The sequence below is a fragment of the Pectinophora gossypiella genome, chromosome 2, assembly GCF_024362695.1.
Source record: "Pectinophora gossypiella chromosome 2, ilPecGoss1.1, whole genome shotgun sequence".
Classification (NCBI taxonomy): domain Eukaryota; kingdom Metazoa; phylum Arthropoda; class Insecta; order Lepidoptera; family Gelechiidae; genus Pectinophora; species Pectinophora gossypiella.
The window spans coordinates 5,791,497-5,804,398 of NC_065405.1; the positions used below are offsets into that span (position 1 = coordinate 5,791,497).

General features: G+C 37.0%; 2 protein-coding genes across 2 annotated transcripts in view; one reads left to right on the forward strand and one right to left on the reverse strand.

Annotated features, from left to right (window-relative positions):
• The window catches only part of LOC126373133 (homeobox protein dve-1), an 86,002-nt gene that overhangs the window by 16,450 nt on the left and 56,650 nt on the right, over positions 1 to 12,902 (forward strand). The gene's annotated exons all lie outside the window — the stretch shown is intronic.
• Positions 1 to 12,902, reverse strand: part of LOC126373168 (probable hydroxyacid-oxoacid transhydrogenase, mitochondrial) — a 247,904-nt gene that overhangs the window by 174 nt on the left and 234,828 nt on the right. The window lies entirely within an intron of this gene.

The window sequence follows — 12,902 nt, forward strand, 5'->3', positions numbered from 1 at the left end:
CTACAAGGTGTTCAGAATTAACCATAGATATCACATGGCAATATCTTTATAATTACACTGTTTAATACTACCTAATTTTCACTTACGCACAAGACAAGTTGTACTTCGCATGCATTGGACCTAACACGAAACCTTTTTTTAACGATGTTCGAAGTGAAGTGTATCTTTTTAATTTAAATGCCGCTTCTGTTTAAATACTTTGTTGTACGTCCTCGTATTTGATTCTATGAATAGATCGTTTGCATGACGATATGTTATATTTACATATGATAGATATGTCTAATGAAATGGTGAATATTATAATAATAATATGTACCTAAAGCAGTATAATAAGCGAAGTTTGGTGGTAAGGCTGGCAGAGGAAACCTAGAAGGACGTGCATTTAACAAATTGGAGATGTCCTTAGAAAAGGCTCAGGAAGATCTACTCTGAACCGGGGCGTTCGTGTATGAAACGATTGATGAATGTGGAGGAAGCAAGAGAAGTATGTCAGGATCGAAGCAAATGGAATTCCATAGTCTCTGCTTACCCCGGTGGGAAATAGACGTGAGTTTATGAATGTATGTATGTACCTATTTACTTGCGTAGGTATCTAAAAAATAAATCTCCGACTCTATCATTCACTTTCCTTTCGTTGCAGGTAAGTATATTGTCAAAAGCGTTCTTTTTTCAAACTATTCAAATTGTGTCGTATTCAGGGCTATAAAACAAATGAATCCGACTTCATTCCACAGCCTGCTGACATCAGCATCTAGGAAGATAACATAAGTGCTATATTTAGAATCTGTGCCTTGCCTGATTAATGAATGGTTTAATCGCGAATGTCGGCTACGCCTAGTCCGACAATTGACATCATAACCTGCTGAGCTATCTCTCATCTGTGTCGTCATAGTCTCACAGTTGATGGTTAAAGCGATTTATGTACGTAGTACACTGTCTTTACCTTTCTTCCGGTCATACATAAGTAAACTATCTCTCTCTCTCTCTCTCTATTTAAGAGCTGCGCTCTTGTTGGTGGAGTAACCGCAAACTAAGTAAGTAAATAAACTATAATGACGCCAAATTCGATAGCCCTGTTCCGAGAACTCGTGACTTACATCGTGTGTCACTGGTTCGATTCCTGCTCGGGCTCTAAACCATTGAATTCGACTTTATGAGTTTGAATTAAAAAGAAAGAAAGTCTTATATATTTATTATAACAATTTATTATAACAATTTTTATATTTATTTATTATAACAATTATATATATATTATTATTATGTAGTTTATATACTCGTAAGTGTATCTATCTTTGTATTTATTTTTATGCGTACAAGTATTCCCATGCTGCACTATCTCCTATACTTAAAGGTTGCCTGGAAGAGATTGCTACTTAGCAATAAGGCCTATTGTACTCTTTCTATTTCTCTTTTGTTTTTTCCTGTTTGTGCAATAAACTATTTGTTATGTTATGTATTATGTAAAAAGGTCAGAAAAAAATATATAAAATGTTGATCGTAACAGTCATGTGGCCGGTAGTGGACGTCCTCAATAAACGGACCTCACTCAGCATCAGCTGCGGCGTGGGCCACGACGCTGGTGTTCTGCGGACCCAGCCGAGTGAAGCACCGACTTGTAGTTTCCTGTTTATAAAGGAGATGCGGGCAAGCTAAGTTCAGCAGCATATGCCGTCAGAAGAATCCGACAACTCACAGATGTACCCACTGCTAGACTTGTCTACTTCAGCTACTTCCACAGCGTAATGTCTTACGGTATTTTATTGTGGGGTCGAGCCGCTGATGTAGAAACTATTTTCATCATTCAAAAAAGGGCAGTTCGCGCTATTTATAATCTGCGTTGTCGGGACTCTTTAAGGGAGCTGTTTAAAGAAATAAATATACTGACGGTCGCAAGTCAATATATTTATGAAAACATTATGTATGTGCGTAAGAATGTATCTCTCCTTCCGAGAAACTGTGAAAGGCATACTTACAATACAAGGAATAAAAATAAAATTGTTGTTCAAAATTCTAGATTAAGTAAATTAAATTCATCTTTTTTGGGGTTATGTATACGTTTTTACAATAAAATACCAGATAATATTTTAAATTTGTCAGAGAATAAATTTAAAGCTCACGTGAAGCTTACTTTATGTAAAAAAGCTTATTATAAGATTAATGATTACCTAAATGATAAACATGTCTGGTATTAAATGTGTTCCTCTAGTTATTAAATAACTTGTAATGTACCCTCATTGATTTAAAAGATGTGTTGCTGTTGCAGTTTCTTGTCATTTCTTCTCCTCAGCCATAACACCTTGCGAAATGACGTAAATTCAAAATGTTACATTGACCTTCAACAAGTTTATCCATGATAATTACGTTGAATAAATGATTCTGATTCTGATTCTGATGGAAAACGGTGGGCCAAAATGTAATAAGTTGGGATATGGTCTAAAAAATTTGTCATAATTTTTTATCTAAAAATACCAAAAATCAACATAATTCTCAATCTACAAGCAGATAAATATGAAAAAAATATATTTAGTGCGATTATCGAATAACTGATTAACCTCCATTACCTCAGCTCCCAGATTGACAAAAGTTGCAGAATTTCCAGTGTGTGACTGATAAGTTTAAACCTATAAATTCACACCGTTTTCATCTCATTACATCTGGACCCTGGAATGTATGAAATCGTTTCAGTCTCCTTTGTTAAAAAAGTTCATATCAAATTACTCAAATCTAACACTACTACTAAAGCACTACTACACACACACACACACACACACACACACACACACACACACACACTACTACTACTACTACTGCGCACTACTTCTTATTTGTTCATAAGTAGGTACGGAAATATTTATTTATTTATATCAGATCATGTCCATAATTCGTTAATAAAACTTCCAATGAACTATGCGGTATGTTGTTAGTCTCTCTCTCTCTCTCTCTCTCTCTGTCCATGGCATATTATTCCCATCTGATGGGTGGGGTCTGCCTTCTTCGTACTTCTCTTCCACTTCGCTCTTTGAATTTAATCTCTAATTTTAAAAAGCAAACACACAATATTGGTATAATGATGATGGTGATTAATAGATAGAAATATAATAAATAATAATAAATAGAATCCATGTTTGGATCATAGATAATATAATTGGTATCGCGTGGTTTCTATTACATGGCGAGGAGCGGGTGAACTATACCCTTCTGTCTATCCCTTCGGGGTTATAGGTTATTTATAAAATGTATACCAAAAATTCTAAGGTAGATATAACGGGTTTGACTAGTAGGAAACTTATTCTTCTCAATTCTGCCAACGTGGGATATGCTCCACGCCCTTTCCTTTATTGATTCAAGGTAGTTTAAGGTAGAACTGAGCCATGCCTACTTAAGTGTCATTTCCTATCCAAGGTCGGATTTTACAGTGACCGTCCTTCTGTCAAGAAATCCTCTCAATAATTAAAACAAACAGGTCCAAGTAACTTTTCCATATTCTTTAGTTTCGCATTAATTCTAGAATGAGCTATAAAATTTTACAATTGTCCTTTTTATGACACAAAGAAAAATACAAAAAAATAACGGCTGTGGAAAGACGTTAACAAAGATATACATACTTGACTAAACAGGTGTCAATATGTTTTTATTAATCTGCATATTTGCATGATGATTAATTCATCAAACCAAGCGTAAAAACTTTAGCATGAATACTTTATGTCACGCACTATACTTCTATACCATTCTTTTATCATTGTATGAAGGACAATAACAGAAAAAAAATGCGTAAGATTTTTTTAATAATAAACTCTTCACCTGCATTTCCTTACACCTCCCTAATTACACGATACTTTTTTAGCTACGCAAAATTCAATCGTATAGTCACATTTTATAATACCTAACTTAATCCTTGCATATACTGCACACACCACCACCGGAACACACCACATACCGATCTCTTCGCGCACACGTATATATCGATATTGTCTATCTCATTTTATCTCGTTTTCAATCTTCAATGAAGTCTATTGTAACAAGAATTATGTTGTTTATATGTGTGAAAACATTGTGAGGAAACCCACATTCCCGCGAAATGCATTTTCGGAGGTATGTGTCCTAACCTGTACTGGGCTGGATGTCCCTTCGCGGGTTGGAATGTCAGACAGGCAGTCGCTCCTGTAAAACACCGGACCTGTCAAATCTTCAGGTTAGGTAAGCGGACCCTGTGAAAATCGGGATGCTAGGGGGATGGTAACAATAATTATGTTTGCTGTAAGGTTTGCAATAAACGATAAAATAAATATTACATCATAATAGATCATACGCACATTAAAATTATTATAAAATAGGCAACGGATGAAGTCGCTAGTCCATTCTCCCTTACACCACGACATCGAAAGCTGCAGTAAAATTATCATGCATCGAACGTCGCGCACAACCAAACATGTTAGATAAAACGGCTTATGTGACAGTTTTTACTCAATTACAAATGCTATAAATACTGCATAATGTTGTGACATCCACCGCTTTTAGTTGGCGATTAACTATCGATTAACTTTAAATGTCAATGAATTAATAAAGAATTTATGTCGGAATTCTGTCGTAAATCTAAAGTGACAGCCAAATACATATAAAGATATTGTCACTTTTTATGCTATCACTTATGTACAATTTCTATCTGCCAACTGAGTAATTGTATTATTGAAGCGAATAGTTCTATTTTTTGTATTGTTCACATAAACTTTAAAAAAAAAAACTCATCATTTTCCACGAGCTACGCTCTTGTCGGTGTAGCATTCTCCATACTACTTTTTTAGAGAAAAATAGGGCAGTGGTTTCCCTCTTGCCTTCCACCCCGCAGTACTCTGTCTGACGCGAGTGTGATGGCCACCAGAGTAGTCTATTTCAAAGCCGTACTAGGAGTCCTGTCCTCCGCCTCTGAATAGTACTGACAGTTACGCAGTAACAATACACACAGTGGCTGACTGAGTACTGTGTATTAAAAAAAGTAGTGGCATTAAATTAATAACTCTCTATATTGAATATGTAGCCACACAATCTGTCATTCTTATAACATTCATTTTTAATTTCTTGCATTGCATAATGATGACATTCCAGTACTTATCTGGTTATGATAGCCGGGACATTATGTGCATGATATGGATAAATAATCGGATGAGCAGACGGACGTCGCGACGAAATTATTGCAATTCCTTGTAGCTCAGACCAAAAACGGCAACCCGCTTGATTTATGGATAATCATCGGTTTATAAGGTGACACAATGTTACCTTGATGGCGACCAATCATTTCAAGGCGATATTATAGACATAAACAAGTGAGAGTGTCTGGGAAAAGTCTAGACGAGCGCACGTTTGTTGGACGTGTCGCATACAAATATCCCAATTTGCGGGTACTACGATAGATTAGAGCCATGAGGCCCTATCGCGGCGGCTAGGCGGATGCGATAGTGGTAATAGTGGTCACTATCCCACTGATAGATCCCGCTGTTATCGGCCCTACATGGGAATTTAGGTATTTGTGTACAAGTGAATGGTTCAACTTGAATCAACGTGTTGCGTTCAATGTTGAACGTACAAAGCTGTACCTACGATTACTTCCACTGACTTTGATGATTTTAGAAACTTTATTTGGGCTTTTACTTTTTAAGCTAATATGTACCATAATTATGTGGTATGTGGATTTGAAACTTGCCAGTCTTAAGAAAAACCTATTTCTCATTCAGATTTATGATTTGTATGGTATTAATTTTTATCTATCAATACACACACAAGTCATAGACACAATTGCCTCCATCACAACATTAAACAAACATTTATCTCCAAATCACGATCATTGAACCGGCGCAGCGTCAGTGTCCTATCAAAGCTAACTGCATATCAAAGCTCGTAGTAAAGTTCAACGCTCAAAGTGCATAATCGTAATAATCGTTCGCCGGAGCCAAATGTCATCGACCCACTTATCTCATCCGCCATCCCTTTTACAATTACAACAACAAATGAGTAAGAGCTGCACCGATATGCGTGCGCGCATCGATACCGATGCAGAGGAATAAAATCCTGTGTGAACGAACTCTAATCTGTGTTGTGTGGCAGCTTCCAGACTGGCCGAGATGTAAGCGAGCTCACGCGCGCTGATTGTTTAGTCACTAAACTCATAGGACAGGCCTCGCACTGTTCCGTCCTGATATTAAAATAAGGAAATAAAAATATAAGTTTGCAAACTAAAACCCGACTACGGAAAAATCACTCCCCAAAAAGTATGAAACAAGAAAATATTCTCTTCTATTCTGTGAAATTCTTCAGAATAGTTCTGTTTAGCAGATCATATAGCCGTGGTCGCATGCTGTAGTAAGCAAACTTGTAGGACAGATTAGCATTCGACCTATCTACTAACCGACCGGATATATTGTGCAAATTAAGCCCTTTCATTTATTGACACCCAACACAATACCATTGGAAGAAAAAAATCATTTTTCGTCCTCAGATTATGTCCTCTAGAGGACGCCACATTGAATTTAGCGTGACGCCATATAGCCTATAATCACCGAATAATTAAGACGCTTTTAGTGACACCTCATTTGTTAAATTCTTACATGTGGTTTAGAAGTTAGGTGGTTACAGACATGTGCATACACACACGCATACATAAATAGCGGTCAAACACATAACTCTCGTTTTTGCTCCGCCGCAGTCAGGTAAAAATATATCTACTTAGTTGAGAGTTCATGACAGCAGGATATAGACAGTATATAGTTACCTACTGAGTTTTAGATGAAAAATGATGAGCTTTTCTTTTGTATTTTGTAATAAATGTTTTTACTAATCAATAGAAGTTGCGGTAAAAAACAGCCTATTATACTGGTCACCGAAAATAATAGGATAACAAACGCAATTTCTCTCGCTTTTTTTGACTTACCGTAAAATGACTTGATCACGATCCGCCGCGAGTGCGGCAATTTGGTATCTTTTAAAGCGTTTCGTCGGAGTACTTCGAAAACAGGTAGATTCTTTTCATTTGGTGTCCTTGGGGTGTTACCGTTAAGGCGATGATCCTATTTGTATATGTTTACAATGATTTAACTGACGTAATAGGATAAACAATGGAAGCCCGTCGCCGGATTTCTTAGCCATTGTCAAGATGTCATAAAATCCAGGTAAGCGCTACCTCACTTACAAGAAAGATTTTGTTAATTGCCTTAACAAAATCCCCTAGCTGGGGCACGTTTGAAGATGGAAAGTCACAACTTTATGAATAGTAGCTAGAAGGAACTTTGACGAGTTGAATATATCTGTATCCGGTCATATAAGTTAAAATGGAATTTACTGTCAAACGTAATGAGACAATAGTAAAAGGAATAGTGCTCATCAAAATCATGTAATTCCAAACACGTCAAAGAAAATAAAATATCATGTAACACTGTGTGCAGGTATTAATATTTTGAATAAATAAACAATTTCATACAATGTATGTTTTTCCGGAAACTGAAATTTAAAACCCGATAACGTTTATGCCGTAAATAATGCCACAAATGATACTCAACTCATTCATTGAAAGGGCGGACATATATTCAATCTCAATGCATTTTACTCAGAAACTGTACTGTAGAATAATAAGTGCATTGTGTGGCCGTATACGAATCCACGGATTAGTGAGGGGAATTACTAATATGTCGACAATAAAATTGTGCAATCGGACGTAGTTTCCTTGTTTACTGGATATATCATGGGGGTCAGCTTAGGTTGGGTCGTGGGTGGCCAGTGCAATTTTATTTAATTCTCTACAGAGATAGGCTGTTTGCGACCTGGTGACCATCTCCTCTGACATAAAAGCCGGATCCGCTCCTGACTGGAAAGTGGAAAGTATATAGCTATTTATATAGGTAAAGCATATTTACTGAGTAATTCTGACCGCGTAATATATCATTAGGAGAATGAACATCCAAATAGTTTCCACGTGACGGGTGTCGTCATCGATCGAAATCGTTACATATTTAAATGATTTATTAACAGCGCCTTAACTCACCTAGTTATTCATATGGATCTCTAGCGGCTTCTTAATCTAACCAATAACGGTTGATGGATGTCCATTACTGAAGGTCCTAAAAGCGGTCATCGACTCCATGTGAGCATATCGACAGATCGACAAGGCGACAGGGCGGCGCGCGCGACTCACTTCCGACGCGACGGATTTGCCGGAATCGGCGCGGGCGCATCAAACGCCTCGCAAAATTCGGACGCAGGCGCGCGCGCGTGAATCCATTTGAATATTTTTTTCGGTGCTGACATGGGAATGGGTACTGTCCATCGCGGGCGTCAGGCGCATACAATCAAACTGCAATATTTTGTTGCACGCACGTATTGCAAGAACGCTACGACGAAACGCTCAGAATTTTTATACCTCATAATCTCAACATGCAGCCGAGATATGACGTTCTTTGGATGACATTGTACCTTGTTTAACTTGAGATGTTCCATCGTGAAATTAAAGCGCAAATTAATAATTATATTCGCTTCACGAAATCGCCACAAAAAGCTACAATTTAATTACGAAAAAATGTCTTCGCTTAATTATGTATTATTTTTTGGGTGGATTCAGTGTATCCGAATTTCGGCGAGCCGGGAGCCCACACGGGCTTTCTTGCTACCTACATCTCACGTTTTTGAGTAGCCGTAATAATCAAATTGCCGACATAGCTCCCGCGGGCATACCTTGCATGGGAATGCGCGCCGGCGGTCGTCAAAACCCGCTTTTACCGAATGCGTTATGCGTCGTCCAAACGCATAACACTCCTTCCTTGTCTAACTAGCGGGTAATGAACTGTGGAGACAAAGAAGCATGTATAGAAAGTATGGCTACTTTTACTGGACGTCTGTTACGTCACCAAACGCATCCCGCCTAAAATTTTGCATGGATGTGTTGCGCATGCGAAAATGTAGGAGCGTCTTGAGTGGCGAGCGGGCGGCGCGGCGGCGGCGCGGGCGCACGTCCGCGACATTACCTGCCGATGCATATTGATGGAGGAGGAAGTTTTGTCAACAATATCTAATGTGCTTCGCGAATTGTTTGCGGCATCATTGATATATTTTTTCATATATTGCGATTCTAAAGCTCTTTTGCGGTCAAATGAACGGTTCCTTATATATCGATGCAATATTGCATAATTTATGATTACATTGAAATGCGTCAACAATCGGTATTATTCAGTGCGATATCTGTTTACGGCTGTAAGTGGTTTAACTGGGTTATTCCATTTAAATCGTTGACTACTTGATCATTAATTAGCGATAATCATTACAGTAAATAATCTTCGCGTTTATTACTGATGGGTTTATTCCTTGAGTGGAATATCTCAAGAGGCTTATATCACTTCCATGATAATTTGATAAAAAAATGTGAATTCACGGCAAGTATTGTACCGTCATCGTGCTGTAATATCAATTGCTAGATCTGTATACGGAATTGTTATTTAAGTACTAATAAATAAGAACTTAAATACAAAAACCCTGATGCAAATTTTATTTTGTTTAATTTTTTATTATATAAGCTGTTGGTGTACCTTTTTTTTATAAATAAATAAAACGCAGAAGTACGACTAGATACGACAGTGCATTAATCATAATAAAAGAACAATCGAAATTCAAGTTTGACACGCGCGTTTGTCAGTAGATAAAGCACGTTGGGGATTATCGGATACGGATAGCGTTATGATAACGAGTTATTAGCGTTATCGCGCAGCCGCGGATCATGGCGATTCCAGCACAGATTTATTCGCCTTATCGCGTTTATGTCGGCGCTTTGTGCGCGGATTAAGATTGTCATAGCACTGATTCGAGTGAAGACGTTGTTTTTAAAAGATTACGTCGAAAACAGCGCGTGATTTTTAGTGCATTTGGCAGGTACCTAACCTACTTGTAATATCTCTTTAATATCCTTCGAGCGTCTTAGTTGGCGTGTTTATTGCTAACAATAAACAGATCTAGTTTATCCAACTCATTTAATATTACGACTAAAACCTCAACCATAGAGAATAATAGAAATTTGACCGCACATTCGGAGATTTCCAATCGTAACGGTAAAAATTTGGAAGCCAATCACTAGTAAGTGAGGCAACACACGAGTTCGATCTTGCTGATTGCTCACACGTTAGCGAAAGCCGTCCAAATTAAGTTAGCACTATGAAACCTCAAAACCATTTGTTTCCAATTTGTGGGCCGTTCGACAGTGTGCCCTCCTGTGTTTATCCCATCCAAAAATAGTGCAAATGACACTAATTACGCTACTGTAGCGGGCCCATGTTAATAGATTGATCACACCGCTCCGATTTCGACTAAACCGATCTTATTCAGTGCTTGGGAATCCGAATGTAGGTGAGATCATACGACATCTTTGTTTCGAACGATACTTTGTTTAGTGTGTAGGTAATTTAGATAGCATTTAACTTATTCATGGATTCTTTTAAGTAGTGTCAGGGGTCTTTGGTGGCTCAATAATAACCCTGACACTAGGGTTAATGAGGTTGGTAATGCACCTCACAACCCACATTATTTCTATATTTAGGAAATATACGGGCTACTATAAAATTTCTGGTTATTTGGTAATACGTATAGAGAGCTCTCATGTGAACAGACTCCTCTCAAGTCAAACTTTTCTAAAGATTATCCATTGGTACGCCTACAATGGAGTTCTACATTTTCCAAACATTTTAAAAATAAATTTCCTTATCTTTAACCTATAAAGTACTTAACCTTGAAGATTAAAAAGTATTTTGCCTTCAAACAGATAATCGAACAAATCCGTGCGCATTATCGTCGTACTTAGAATGAATAAACGATTATAGATTAAAATGTGATTAATTAGCTATAAACGAGCGACTGCTGATTAAAGTAATAATTAAAGACTGCTTACTCCTACAAAGGAATGAGTATTCGTCATATAATTTCCCGATTAAATAATAAATATTTCTAATAATTTTAAGAGAATTGCGATCGTGATAGTGTATAAATATTAACTTATCGTGTAGTATTATATTCATAAATAATAATATGTTGATTTGGTGAGAAAGTACAATAGAATATTACTCTATTGGCCGTACTATCAAAGATTTATAAATAATTGTTTAATTACCTACCTACATTGCATTTATAGAGTAGGTAATTAAGTAAACACAGTATCCTGTGATAAAAGGTACTTCCGCACAAATATTTGTTTAAATCATATCACTGAATTTAATGTGGAATGTGGGAATTAGGAAATTGATTGGTCAATTAAGTTACTGTGGCCACAGTGCCTGGTATATACTAACGGTTTGATAACACGGATTATCCCATACACTTATTACGGATTATGGACACACACAGCGGCCCTTCGCTTAGTGTGACATTAATGTAACTATTTAGTCATCAGTGACAGGTCGAAGTCGAAATCTATCGAGTAATTGTAAATACGTAATATAAGGTTGTCAGTCAATGTTTGTTCATTACTGATTCGATTATTTCTTGTTCGGAAGAAGGTAATTGAACCGAGCGAGGCTTATGACTTTGCATAGTCCTTAAAACTCTATCTATCTATATAGTTTTAGATTAAAATGGAAAAAGGAGCTTTCATTTCATATTGTCATGATACACATAGAGGTACTTGAAATAGGGACGATAACATAATAAATAGAACTATTTTATAGTTGCTGTACTGCTCGTATATCACTGTTCTACAACTTTATTGACAGCGGTCAGATAATGACAAGTATGTTTTAATTGCTACAAAACCAGTTGTGTACAGGCATTTGCAATTGAGAGATAATGTAATTAAAATCTATTTGTGAATTTTGGTTTGTGAATAAGCAGTAAGAGGTTATTGTAAACTATTCACATGGATTCTACTTTCTATCAACATAAATATGTATCTGGGTGTAACAGAAACATGTAACATCCCATAAACAGTACGTACAAGTTTTAGAATTTTAATGGTGTTCTGTAAAGGTGCTCCCTCACCGCGAGCATTCGCCTGTAATGTTAACCTTACAGATCCGAGCATTACATCGGTGAGGGAGGAGAACCGCTAATAAGCAGATATGTGTACTTGTGTAGTATTGTAATGTAATGCTCAAAATCGAATCATAATTATTACATTACAGAGGAATGCTTCCGTTGAAGGAGTACCTTAATATTTCTTATTCATAGACATAAGTAGGTATAAAAACATTAACTAATATACTGATTGGCGCATGACATTCATCACTCTATAAGTACCTACTTCTACATGATTATCTTGCCTCCATGACGCATGTCCTCGAGTTAGTGTAAGATGCAAGCATTTTTTCATCACGCTACTACTTTTTAAGCCCACATTACATTATCACCAACAGAGGCGTAAGTAGAAATATATCTAAATCCCTGAATCGCACCGCTACACAAACCCGGGATAAGTGGCGCTCCCGGGATTACCATGGCGTCTGTCTCCCGCGGTAGTCTCCGTAAACATGACTCTATAGAACCGGCATATACTGGGTGTTAGTGACATCGTAACGAATACTGAGGGGGTTGATTCAGACCATGATTCTGAGTTAAAATCAAGTGGAATTTTCCGTCGCAAAATTCATGATTTTTTTTTAGTTTTTTTAAAATATTTTCAATTCCACTTGATATTAACTCAGAATAATCAGATGAATCATCCCTCTCAGTATTCGTTACGATGACACTTACACCCCGTACAAGTACATACGGTAGCCATATAAGTAGGTATGGGTGTTAGTGACACCGTAACGAATACTGAGGGGGATGGTTCAGACCATGATTCTGAGTTGATATCAAGTGGAATTTCGTGTCAAAAAATTCATGAAAATTTTTCTTTTCTTTTTAATTATTTTCCAATCCATACTTTTGCGACGGAAATTTCTACT